This window comes from Sminthopsis crassicaudata, chromosome 2 (assembly GCF_048593235.1).
Source record: "Sminthopsis crassicaudata isolate SCR6 chromosome 2, ASM4859323v1, whole genome shotgun sequence".
Taxonomy (NCBI): domain Eukaryota; kingdom Metazoa; phylum Chordata; class Mammalia; order Dasyuromorphia; family Dasyuridae; genus Sminthopsis; species Sminthopsis crassicaudata.
In genome coordinates this window covers 518201505-518214599 of record NC_133618.1, presented here as the reverse complement: position 1 = coordinate 518214599, position 13095 = coordinate 518201505, and the positions used below count along the sequence as shown (strand labels likewise).

Here is a 13095-nt window from a genome sequence, read left to right as displayed (position 1 = left end):
GGCATTTAACAAATATTTGTTGAATTGATGTACCCAACATAGCACATACAATCAAATCAATAAATTGCTCTTTTGCCCTGAACCAAAAGGCAACAAAAAGGAAACACACTATCTCTTGCTTCCTCCCTTGAGATGCTTTCCCCTTTTCAAAGCCTTTCCAAGACCACAAAGCCCAGAGCAACAACATCTGTGGGCCAGTCTTATGAGCAGCAGATGCCTGGAGGTGTGATTACAGGGTTCTGGCCAAATACAGCCCATCAGTTGTCCCAGATTACTGGTAAATTTTTTGAATTGAGATCCATTTCTTTGATTTAACGTTTTTCCTTTGTTGAAATATTAACATCCCTGGGAAGTAGGATAGTTAAGCCCCATCTCATTTGAGACATCAAGGTCACATTGTACAATTACCCCCCAAAATAGGCTAAGAGGTAGCTTCCCTCATGAAGCTTACCATCTGTTAGGAAAGCTAAAATGTACAGAAATAAATATGGCACAAGCTAGAAGATGATTAAGTACTTAAAAGGAGGGCAAAGTATTATAAGATTAAATAGAGAAGAAATCACCCAACAGAAATAATAAGGATCAGGGGAAACTTCCCTGATAGATCATTTGAAAGGGTTTGTAAAGCTGCTGAGGAACATGAGTATTCTGCATGCCATAAGGAAATGTGGAGAAGAAGACTACCATGGAACAGATATTCTAAACCATTTTGTTATCAATAGACTTGAACACCTTTGGTGGTCCACTGAAGCCTAGGGACCACTTCTCAGCATAATGTAATGTAAATACATAAAATAAAATATAGAAACCAAAGGTTGGTGATAATAAAAATATAATTTTCCTCTCATCCAAGATCAAAGAACTCCCTTAAATCTATCTATAGACTAAGGAGGATTCAAGGATTTTAGATTAAGAATCTATGCCAAAGATGACACCATTGAGACAAATTCTGCTTATTTTATAATCTGGTTTGGAGCTGGCCCAATCTCTTTGTAATGTTTTTGTAATGGAGAGATTCCACAAAAGTTGTGAATAAACTGAATTTTCCTTAATTAGAATTATATCTTAAAAGAATTATATAAGTTTGGCATTTAAAGGAACTGTAAAATATTCTGTACGAGAGGAGGAGGGCATTGAGGTGATGTAAAAACAATCTTAAAATGTACTTAAACTATAAACTGAAAGATACATTGTAAAGTGAATAACTACCTACTCCACTCCCAGGATTTTTGTATACTGGGTTTTCTTAAAAGCAAAAACACCTATACTCTAAAATTATCATCCCTTTTAGGAAAACATGTCAGTGACTCATTGGATAACAAGACTGAATTTAAATGATCCAGGCAAAAAAGAAACCTAGAACAAGATGTGACTAGTTCTCTCTTAAGCTGAACACAAAATCCAGAGGAGCCAAGGAGCTAAAAATTCTGAACAGTGGCTCTAGAGATAAAACACACACACACACACTCACACACACCACAAATGACCCGGCTCATACAAGTTTCTGCCTGTCCACCCAAATTCAAGTCAGAAAATGTGTTGGAGCCAAAGTGTCCTGAAAATGAAGTATGATTTAAAGTGAAAATAATGTGGAAAACTAATGAGAGGGTGATCCTCATGTAAGATGGCCTTCTCATTTGAAAAGCACTTCCTATTAGAGAAAAAATGACAAATTCATTTCTAGGGAGATCCCAGAGGCTCAAGGTTAGTTTTGTAAGAAAATAAGCATTACAAAGTAGTTGCAATCTCTTCTCCCCCAAGAAGGACATGATATATACTATGACAGAAGTAAACATAGATTTATCTGCTCTTTTCTCTGTGAAGAGCAGAAGGTCTTTCAAGGTTACCTATTGACTACAGGAATTAAATTTTTCCCCTTCTCTCTCTCCATCTCTCCCCTGCCCCCTTTCGGCTCTTTTCCCTCCCTCTCCACATGCCTCTCCCTGTCTCTTATTTCAAGCTATATCAGAACACCTCCTCACCACCGCTCCCATGGGCTTTCCAAGCAACTGAGTGATTCTAGATAATTAGCTTGAAACTCCAAGGTATGAATGGGATGCCAAGAGATTCAAGCCTGTCTTTGGAACATTGCCTTAGTGGGCCAAATGACCTGCTGGGATTGCCATATGGGCCAAGGCTGACATTCTGTTCAGGATAATGGGGCTCTGGTGCCATCCCTGGTTCTGCTCTCAATGCTGAGATGACAGAAGTAGGGTGTGTGTTCATACCAACTCTGCCAGATTGACTGATGCAGTCTCTATAAACAAACCCTTAGCCTAGCTCACTCATGATACAAGAGCATTTTTCTCCCACTCTGGCAAAATCTGGAAGGTGCAAAATAGGATAATGATATTAATCCCAAGTAAAAAAGGGATACAGGATAGTGACGTCCATTTAGGTGTGGACTCAAGAGCATGGAATCCAGAATCCAATATTTATCGGCATTAGCAAAGACAGTCTCCACATATAAAACTCTCAATCGCCTCCAGTTGTATTGACCTTTTCTCCTTCAAGTTACTTTTTATTTAAGTTTCTGTATATTTAACTCCCCCCAAACAAATTAAGTTCTTTATGGACTGAGGTTGTTTCATCTTTGCCGCTGTGTCCCCATGACTAGAATTATGCACTGGTCATAGCATGTTGACCTTTTTGAACTGAACTACTTTGAATAATACAGAAGCAGTTAATTCACCAACACATGTGACTCTTCAAGAGAATGCTGGATGTTAAGCCATATCTTTTGGTGCAACAGGCTAGAATTACTTAGCACTATGTAAAATATGTCAGGAGAACATACTCCCACTCCCAACTGGAAATCAAGAATCCAAGGTTTAAATTTCAGTGTTGCCAATTCCTAATATTACTACCACTAGCTTTTATATATATAGTGCTTTAAGTTTTACAAAAACTCTTCATTTACTATTCCATTTAATCCTCATTATAACCCTCTGAAATAGAGGCTATTATTACTTCCATTTTCTAGATGAGAAAACTGAGACTAGGAAAAAATAACTAATTAACTCAGTTAATAAGTGGCTAAGGCAGGATTGAAATCATCAGAAATCTGCCCTCTGATAAAAATGACTATGTAACTCTATTTTCACATCCCATAAAAATGGGAATTATGGCTGCCTCCTAGTGCCTTATAGGAAGGCAACAGGGAAAAAAATTTCCAATAAAAATCCAAAATATATAAAAGATTTAAGTTGCCTTTATAATCATCAACACTGTCCTTTCAAAAGGAAAATTCATCAGATGTTCATTAAAAAGCTAACTGTTTTGTTGTCAGACCACGCCCTAAGCAGCTAGGTGGCTAGTGAAAAATACAATGGACCTGAAATCAGGATGACAAGTTTAGCACTAGCTGTGTGACTATGGGTAAGTAATTAACCATTTTGTCTTCCCAGTTTCCTCATCTGCAAAATGGGGAAAACTCCTACTTCCCAGGGTTAGAGTCAGAATTAAATGAGAAGTAGGAATTCTGTTGAAATGAGAATGGAAGAAGCAGCTTGAGCTCAGCCCAAGTTGCAGGCTAAAAATGGAGCTTTGACCAAGAACTCCATAAACTGAATTCTATGGCCAGAAAAAAGTATTATAGAGCAAGAATGATCCTGAGAGCACATGCTTCTAAAACTGAGTGTTCCATCCACAGTAATGGGACCAAAGTCTCAAGCAGTAGGTTTTCTTGAGATCCGATTAAGATGTGAATAAGACAATGTATCCATCTGGATTTTACAGTTCTGCACAGGGCACTAAGGAGTACCCCAAGGCAAAAAGCAATCCTACAGGGAGGTCTTTAGTCCTGATGGCACCACGTGGGTACCTTAGTTCTTAGGGGAAGAGCACTTATCCTGGTTTCACAAAACCATATCGTGCCATCTTTATCTGGATTTCTTCTCAGCTCACCCCAAAAGTCTCTTAAGGCAACATTCATCTTAGTTTAAATACACCAAGAACAAAAACAATGCTCCACACCACACATCAAGTCACTTCCAGTTCAAACTTAACATTATTCTCAAATGCCAGAGCTCCCCTAAGAGCAGAGGTACCTGTTCTCATCTTAGTTTTCTAAGCAAGGTGAATATATTATCTACAGACACAGCCTCCCATCTCCAGGGCCAAAATTCAAAGGCGTTTTACACTAAAATTTTACTTGAAAGATTCCCTCTGGAGACAGCTAGGTGGCACAGTGCTGGACCTGAAGTCAGGAAGACTCTTCACAAGTACAAATCCAGCCTCAGACATTTAGTAGTTGGGTGACCCTGCTTACCTCAGTTTCCTCATCTGTAAAATGAGCTGGAGAAGAAAACAGCAAACTGCTCCAGTATCTTTGCCAAGAAAACCCCAAATGGAGGTGAACAAATGAGGTCACAAAGAGTTGGACACGCCTGAACAACAAAACAACTCCTCTGGTATTTATGGGATGGAGCTTTGGGATGGTGGTGCTATTAGGAGAAATGTGGACAGAATAGCACAAATGTTTGGGCTGGTTTTGCTGCAATGATGACGATCCACTTCATTTATTTATCTATTTTAGGATAAAATGCTTATTTTATCCTTTCCATTTATTTATTTATCTATTTATTCCCTTCCCTTCTTAATTTATTTATTTTAGAAGATGGAGTCTGTTTATCTCACCAAGCCTGGAAGTGTAGGAGCTAATATTGACTTCCTTTCCAGTCCTGGCTAAGGCCCACCTTTTTTCTTTCTAGATGCTTTTAGTTCTAGTGTTGTTTCTGTTATCTCTGATTTATCCTTGTTTGTACATAATCGTTTATACTCCCCCATGGGATTGAGTTCCTTAAGACCAGGAACTGTTTTTTGTATTTCTTTATATTCCCAGTGCCTGGCATATACAGTAGACACCTAATGAATGTTTATTGAATGACTACTCATGGATCCAAACCTACTGTGATTGGCAAGGAAACTCTGACTTGCTCTTTTGTGCCTTGGGCTAGTGTGGATGGAGTACCTCTGATCCTGGCAGTGATCTTAATGCTGAACCTGTAGTGCAGCTGTCCAATCAACTTAGATCTGTCTCCTGGGGAAGTGGGATTATAGAAATGTGTCACCGTACCACTCTTGTTTATTCCCATTTTACAGAAGAAAAGGAAGTTCAGAAAAGAAGCAACTTTTTGTTCAATTAATGAGTACTTATTAAGCATTTACTATGTTCTTAGCTATTGTGCTAGGTGCTGGGGATACAAAGAAAAAACAAAATTATTTTCTGCCCACTGTGACACCACTCTTAGTGCTTCCTTGTTCTTTCTTGAATTAGAACTCCATCTGCCAATGCTGGACATTTTCTTTTTTTTATTACAAAAAATAAGTTTTTTATTGCTGTATTCTGTTTTTTACATCATCATAACAATATCATAACTATCCCCAGTATCCTTCTCCTTCTCCCTTCCAGAGTCATCCCATATAACAAACAATATTTTTTAAAAGAGATAAAGGACTAGAAAAGAGTATTGAAAGGCAAGTAATGGGCTAGAGCCAGATTGTAAAGGATATATGTATTTTATCTTAAAAAATAAAATCCAAAAAACAGGAAACCACTGGAGCCTTTCTTTTTCCCAGAGTCACAAAGCTAATAAACTAAGATTCAAACCAAAGTTTCAAATCTAGCTTCAATTCTTTTTCTACTATATATATCATACCCTAATGCTAAACCTTTTAGGATGAGAATCTAGTTTTTAAAGCCCTCCACAACCTGGCCCCCTACCCTTTCAGCCTCTTTATCCCTTTCATCCCACTACTCTCAATCTAGTGACAATAGTTTCCTTGTTCTTTCTTGAATTTAGAACTCCATTTCCCAATGCTGGACATTTCCTTCCCCCCCCCCCCAAATAAGATTTTATTGCTGTCTTCTGTTTTTTACATCATCATAACTATCCCCAGTATCCTCCCCCCACCTTTTCTCCCTTCCAGAGTCATCCCAAATAACAAATATATTTTTTAAAGCAAGCACAATTGATCAATACAATGAACAAATCTGAAAACATGGAACAAACCTGTGAACTTCCCCATTTTACAATAGGGTAGGTTGGGATTTCTTCTCATCTCATCATTTACATTTTTGATGTATCATTATTCTTTCCATTTACATTGTTGTAGTTACTATGAATATTGTTTTCTTGACTCTGCTCAATTCACTCTGAATCAAAAATGCATATAGATCATTCCATGCTTCTCTGTATCCACCACACGTATTATTCCTTCAGCACATTAATATTGTTATGTTCACATATACAATTTATGTAGCCATTCTCCAATTGATAGGCATCTACTCTGCTTCCAATTTTTTGCTATCCCAAAAAGTGCTGCTATAAATATTTTGGTATATATAGGGACTTTCTTATTGATAGCTTCCTTAGGAAATAAATCCACTCTGTGTGTGTGTGTGTGTGTGTGTGTGTGTGTGTGTGTGTGTGTGTATGTAGAGAAAGGGAGTACTATATTCATATCTCTATCTCTATACACATATGTATACTTTTTTTATAAAACTTGTTTCTTGTGTATAATCATACAAATATATGCATAATGTGAATTGTATATATGTATGTGTGCACGCACACACACACAAATATATACACATGTACCTTGTTTGTACATATTTATTTGCATGTTATTTCCCCTATTAACTTGTGAACCCTATAAAACCTTCCTTATATCCCCTTATATCCAGCACTTTAGCCCAGTGCCTTGCGCCCAGTAAAGACTTAATAAATGTTTTCTAACTGACTGGACAGACAGGAAAAACTGGACAGACAATAAACAAAATGTAAATATTCCTTACGTCTACATTACTTCTTACTGCGACAGTCCCCCATCTAAATTGTCTGATTCCTGGGTCCCCCTAAAGCAGATGTTCTTCACCAGAGGTCTGTAAATAGATTTCAGGGAGTCCGTTAACTTGGATAGGAAAAAATACATCTATATTTCAAAATAATTGTTTTTTAATCCTAAAAATTAATTTTATTTTGTGTATTTAAAAACATATTCTGAGAAGCAGTTCATAGGCTTCACCATACAACCAACATGTAACATGTAAGTTACAAATCCCTGACTTCAAGATTATGACCTACTGGGAGACATGGAGAAAAGGGAAAAAGAACAAGGTGTAAGGAAATATAACTTGGTCTGCCAGTGCTCAGAACCTAAAATGTTTTGGGGCAAGCCCAGATCCATCTTAGTCCTTCTCTGATTCAAAAGACATCCTTTGTATGCTGATGGAACTGGATTTCTTCAACATAGAGAAGAACTAATCCAATTCCAATTGATTAATGATGGACAGAACCAGCTACATCCAGAAAAGGAACACTGGGAAATGAATGTAAACTGTTATTTTTACCTTCTGAATCCAATTCTTCCTGTGCAACAAAAAAAATCGGTTCTACACACATATATTGTATCTAGAATATACTGTAATATATTTAACATATATAAGACTGCTTGCCATCTGGGGGAGGGGGTTGGGGGAGGAAGGGAAAAAATCAGAATAGAAGTAAGTGCAAGGGATAATGTTGTAAAAAATTACCCATGCATATGTACTGTCAAAAAATGTTATAATTATAAAATAAAATAAAAAATTAAAAAAAAAAAAAAAAAAAAGACAAAACTCAAAAAAAAAAAAAAAAAAAAAGACATCCTTAAGACGATAGAGGGAGTTCCTAGGTTTCCTCAACATTTACGTGTGGATGGAGACCATCCCTTATTGATACCTCTTAGACCAAGTGTTCCAAACAAAGTATCCCCTTGCTATTAGTAGCTAACATCTGAATGGTCCATTAACTTCATAAGGAGAAAATCCTTAGTTCATAGCCATTCATAAAATAAAATACCTGCTAATATGGTACCATGGTCTCCTAAATGGTCTTCTCACCTCATCTCTCCCTCCTCCAAACCATCATGCTGCTGCCACAGTCAGTTCCTTAGAGTGGCCCATATCCAGGACTCTACTAAAAATGCTTCAAAGGCTGGTTATTGTCTACTGAGGTTCAAGCTCCTGAATCTGCCATTCAGGGTCCTCCCCCATCTGCTGACATCCTAGGTCTTTTCTGCCATTATCTCAAACTCTTCCTTGCTTTTGTTATCTAAAGATACAGTAAAACATGATCTTTTGCCTTCTCTTCTATGTTTTTGCTCATTCCATTCCCTTTACATGCCAGGCAGGGAGTTTGCGATTTCATGGTTATCCTCAAGAATCAGATTACTTATAAAGCACACTGTGTACCCTCATGATAGTTTTTCCATCCATGTTTACAAAAGAATAGAGTTAATGATTAAGGTAAAAATGGATTGGATTCCCTCTTCTAATTCGACCATCTAGTAAGGCAGCAAGAATAAAATTAAAAATGTCTTTGTGAAAAAACAAAATGATGAGTACATCGTATGTTATAAGTGAACCAAGAGAACAGGAAATGTCAGGTAGGACAAGGTTACTTTAGTGTTAAGTCTTCTGGGGCCTCAGACCCATTGAAATCCAAATCTCAACTCTATTTAAGGAGCCATTTACATCCAGACTCCTCAGAGGTCCCAAACTCTATCCCTCTAGAATCCTCCAAATACCCTTTGAAGAGCAGAGTAGATGGAGGTGGTCAGATGGCTCAGTGAATAAAGCACTGGGCTTGGAGTCAGGAAATCCTGAATTCAAATGCAGCCTCAGACACTTACTAAGTGTGTGATGGTGGACAAGTCACTTAAGCTCTCTCTGTCCCTGGAGGAGAAAATCGCAAACTATTCCATACCCTTGCCAAGAAAACCCCATAGACAATATTGACGTGATATGGTCCATGGGGTCATGAGGAGCCAGATATAACTAACAAGAAACTGCTGGGAAGAGCAAAAAAGCAAAAGCAAGGAAGCAGGTTAAACCATCTGCCTCCAGAAATTTCCTTTCCCCTTTTTAAGGGTAAAAGGAAAAGATGTTACTCCTATATGTTCTTCAATAATTTAGTTCAGAAAAAATTCATCAATCAAATTCATCAATGTAGTAGGCTCTAGATTTGGATAAGAACAACTAGCAAAGATTCATACAACTGTTTTTTGGTTTGTTGGGACCAGAATGGTGATCTCAGTGGTGAAAGGAACTCCTTTTCCTAATGAAGATATGTAACATATGGGATAACTTAGAAAATTGTTAAGGGCACCGAGGGCTCAGGGTCACAGATCAGAAGCTGGAACCCAGGTGGTTCTAACTGAGGTTTCACTCATTAGCCCTTACTCTTCCCTGTCTTTTCAGATAAGTACAATACTAAATAATGCACAATAAGTATATCAGGAAGCTGCAAAATAAACATATGATGAGGCCTTTAGTGTATGTATAGGGGAAGGTTCTTTTTCAGCAGCTCTGGCATGAAACCATGATTTCCAACACCTTTTAACTGTTGGTTATTAAATCTAGCCAAATAGACATCATCCCATTATACAGATGGAAAAAGAAAGCAGAAAGAATTGGAAGGTACTTCCAGTGCTAATGGTAAACAGCAGAGTCAATAAGTGTATGAAATGCCCAGAAAGATCCTCTTCCTTTCACACCCAAGAACTAATGCACCTCTGTGCCCCAAAGGAAAAAAAAGGATATGATGGTTCATTTTTAGTACTTAAAGAAATTAATTTGGATTCCTCATTGGAAGGACAAATGTTGAAGCTGAAGCTTAAGTACTCTAGCCAAATAATGAGAAGATGGGATTTACTGGAAAAGACCCTGATGTTAGGAAAGATTGAAGGCAAAATAAAAAAGGGATGAACAGGATGTGATGGACAGATGGGGGTGATGAACATGAGCTTGGAAATCCCTTGGAAGATGGTGGAGATGTGCTATGGTTCAGAAGTCATGAGTCAGACAACCTTTAAATTACTAGTATCCTTTGCATTAACTTAATGAGCTGTGCAAGTCAGCTTTCCTTCTTGGGAATTCAGTTTCCTTATCTATAATATGAAAAGATTGGACTAGATGATAAAGATCTCTAGGGTCCCTTTGAGTCTCAGTTTCCTCACCTGTAAAATGGAGAAATGGAATGAGATGACCTCTCAGATCCCTTCCAGCTTTATAAGTCTAGTATTCTATTATGAAATTTCTTTAGTCTATTCTCCATGCAATTTTTCTCTTCAGGTATTTATGGTCTAATAGCACATTTACTCTCTTCCCTAGAAAAGCAAATCTGGACAGAGAGGTGAAAGATTAATATGCAGAATAAGACACATATTTTTCAATAAGGCCAACATGAAAATTGGGGTTTCTGACCATGAAAAAATTAAAGTCAAAGGAAAGAAAAGAAAAGATAACGAGAAATGGCCCTCTTTGGCCAACATCCAGGTCCTGATTTTGGATGAAGACATTAGTTCTCCAAATCTGTAATTAGGCAGCATTTTCCAATGTGGAGTAGCCACATATGTGCAAAAAAAAAAAAAAAAAAAAAAAAAGCTTAATATAAATGACAAAACATACATAAGGAGATTGTTTTCCTTGATATTTCCTGCACATATACTCTTCCCCACTTCTAACAACTATACTAATACAGGAGGAGAAGGAAAGCAACAATAATAGGGAAGTGAATAGGGATAGGGAAGTGAAAACTAGGGTGTAGTAAAGAGTGGGGAATGTGTTAGGGGTCCTTGCAGGTGTTGGGAAAAACAATCACGAGGCGGGAATGTGAAGAGAGTATTGGACCTGGAGACAACAGAATAAATTCAAGTCCAACTTTGCCCTATCTTTCATTTGTTTCTGAAGCTCAGTTCCTTTATCACTAAAATGGAGATTGTATTTTGTAATTACCCATCCAGATTTGTTGCAAGAATTGAAATGAGATACTTTATGTGTAAAACATTTTGCAAACCTTGAGACAGTATATAAATACGTGTATATTGCATCAAAAACTTGAAATAGTGTAGTATATTAAACAATACATAAATATTTGTATATCGCTATAGAGAGGAAATACCACCATATGATTGGATCATGGACCTAGAGAGTTGGAAAGACATCACTTAAGTCCAGCAAGTTAATTGACTTGCCCAAGTTCACACTGGTACTGAACCTCTGAGGGAGAATTTTACCCAAACTGGAATTCTTTCCTCCAGACTAGCATTGTGGCATAATGGACAGAGAATTAGCCTTAAAAGTAAAAAAAAAAAATCTATATTAAAGTGCCACCTCTGACACCTGCTGGCATCATAATCTTGGGCAAATGCATTCACTTTTCAGTATCCAAAGAGGCTCTCTCACTCTGGAAGTTACACTCACAGAGGGAGTTTCCTCACTTAGAGTTTTATATATCAACAAAATTATAGGTTTGGTCCAAAATATATTTATATAAATGTCAGTTTTTAATATTAGTTCCCCTTTGCTGAAGGTAGTCGAGCAAAGACTAGATAACCATTCAGAAAAGCTGCTCTGGATTTCTATGACCTGTAAGTTCTCTACCAATTCCTTTTTTTTAATCATTGCTTTTTTTATTTTTAAAATACATGCAAGGATAGTTTCCATCATTCACTCTTGCAGAACCCTGTACTCCATTTTTTCTCTCTCCTTTTCCCCTCTCCTTCTCCCCTAGACAAGTAATTCAATATATGTTAAACATGTGCAATTCTTCTAAACATATTTCCACATTTATTATGCTGCACATCTCTTCCAACTCTTTTTTTAGATTATGATTCTATGGCTGAATAAATTATGGTATATGAATGTAATGGAATATTATTGTTCTATAAAAAATGACAAATAGTCTGATTTCAGAAAAGCCTGGAAAGAATTACATTGGTGCTAAGTGAAATGAGCAGAACCAGGAGAACATTGTACACAGCAACAGCAAGATTACATGATGATCAACTGTGATGGACTTGGGTCTTTTCAACAATGAAATGATTCAAGGTAATTCCAATAGACTTGTGATGGAAAAAGAGAACTAAGGAGACTGAATGGAGATCAAGGCATAGCATTTTCACCTTTTGTTGTTGTTTCCTTGGGTTTTTTCCTTTTCCCTTTTTTCCCCTTTTAATCTGATTTTTCTTACACAGCATGATAAATATTGAAATATGTTCAGAAGAATTGCACATTTAATCTATATGAGATTGCTTGCTGTCTAGAGGTGAGGGAGAAAAATTTGGAATACAAGGTTTTGCAAAGATTAATGTTGAAAATTACCTTTGTATGTATTTGGAAAAAATAAAATAATATTAAAAATATTATAATTCTAGAAGTCATTGACTACTTAGGGGGTGCTGAATTTGGGCAATTAATTAGGTGTGATCAGTATCATCAGGACAATGGACTGAGTCAGATTCTAAGAAGAAACTGATGATGTTGCTGTCCTAGATTTCACAGTATTCCCCTAGAAAAGCAAGGGGCCTGGACTTCAAGTCTCTCATCAGGCAGGAGGACACCCTCCAGTCCCCCATGTATATGCTCTGCTCTCATCTTCTCCAGTTACATTGTCCTGAACTTCCCTTTTCTTTTTATCTCTTCTTCTAGCTAGACCCAACAGTGCTCAAAATTAGCTGTCGGAGCTAAGCATACCCAGTAGCCACAGGGAGCCTTTGATTAAAAGGCAGAAGTTCTAACAATTCCCTTTTGTCTTTATATTGTATAAGTGAGTGTCAAGCAGTCCAGTAATTGTCCCTGAAACGTCTGGATGGGTCAGTCCCATTCTGCCATTAAGAAATTATATATGAAGTTAAATGAACTGCTCTATGACTTGCAGGGGATATGCTGTTTCACTATTCTTAACATCCTGTTACTCACCCAGGCTATTATAAACAACACTACTGACTCTTGGAGATCCAGAGAACAAGAGCTCTGTTATTGGAGAGCTCAGTATTCACACGTTGACTGCTCAGCGATCAATCATGCAATTTAAAATATTTCTGTTAAAATGGAAGCAGTGCTGTGCTATTTGGGGGAATCAGAGGATCTGGATTCAAGTCCCAGGTCTTGCTACTTACTTCCTTTGTAAACTAGGGCAAAACACTATTTCCTCATCTACAAAATGAGGTACCAAATATCCTTGGAGGGCTCTTTTTGCTCTTCATCTATGATTTAAAAAAAAAGTAAAGAGCATTATTTTTGATTCATATCTCTTATACCCACCCCTC

The 13095-nt window shown here is 37.3% G+C and overlaps 1 protein-coding gene across 10 annotated transcripts in view; it reads right to left on the bottom strand.

Annotated features, from left to right (window-relative positions):
- The window catches only part of SEMA6D (semaphorin 6D), an 820805-nt gene that overhangs the window by 27354 nt on the left and 780356 nt on the right, over positions 1–13095 (bottom strand). Inside the window, exon 1 of one of the 10 annotated variants that reach the window (XM_074294395.1) lies at positions 4271–5691. The exons of the other annotated variants lie outside the window; for them this stretch is intronic. The gene's annotated coding sequence lies outside the window, so the exon portion shown is untranslated. Of the gene's footprint in view, positions 1–4270; positions 5692–13095 lie in introns of those variants that run through there. 10 annotated transcript variants of the gene reach the window in all.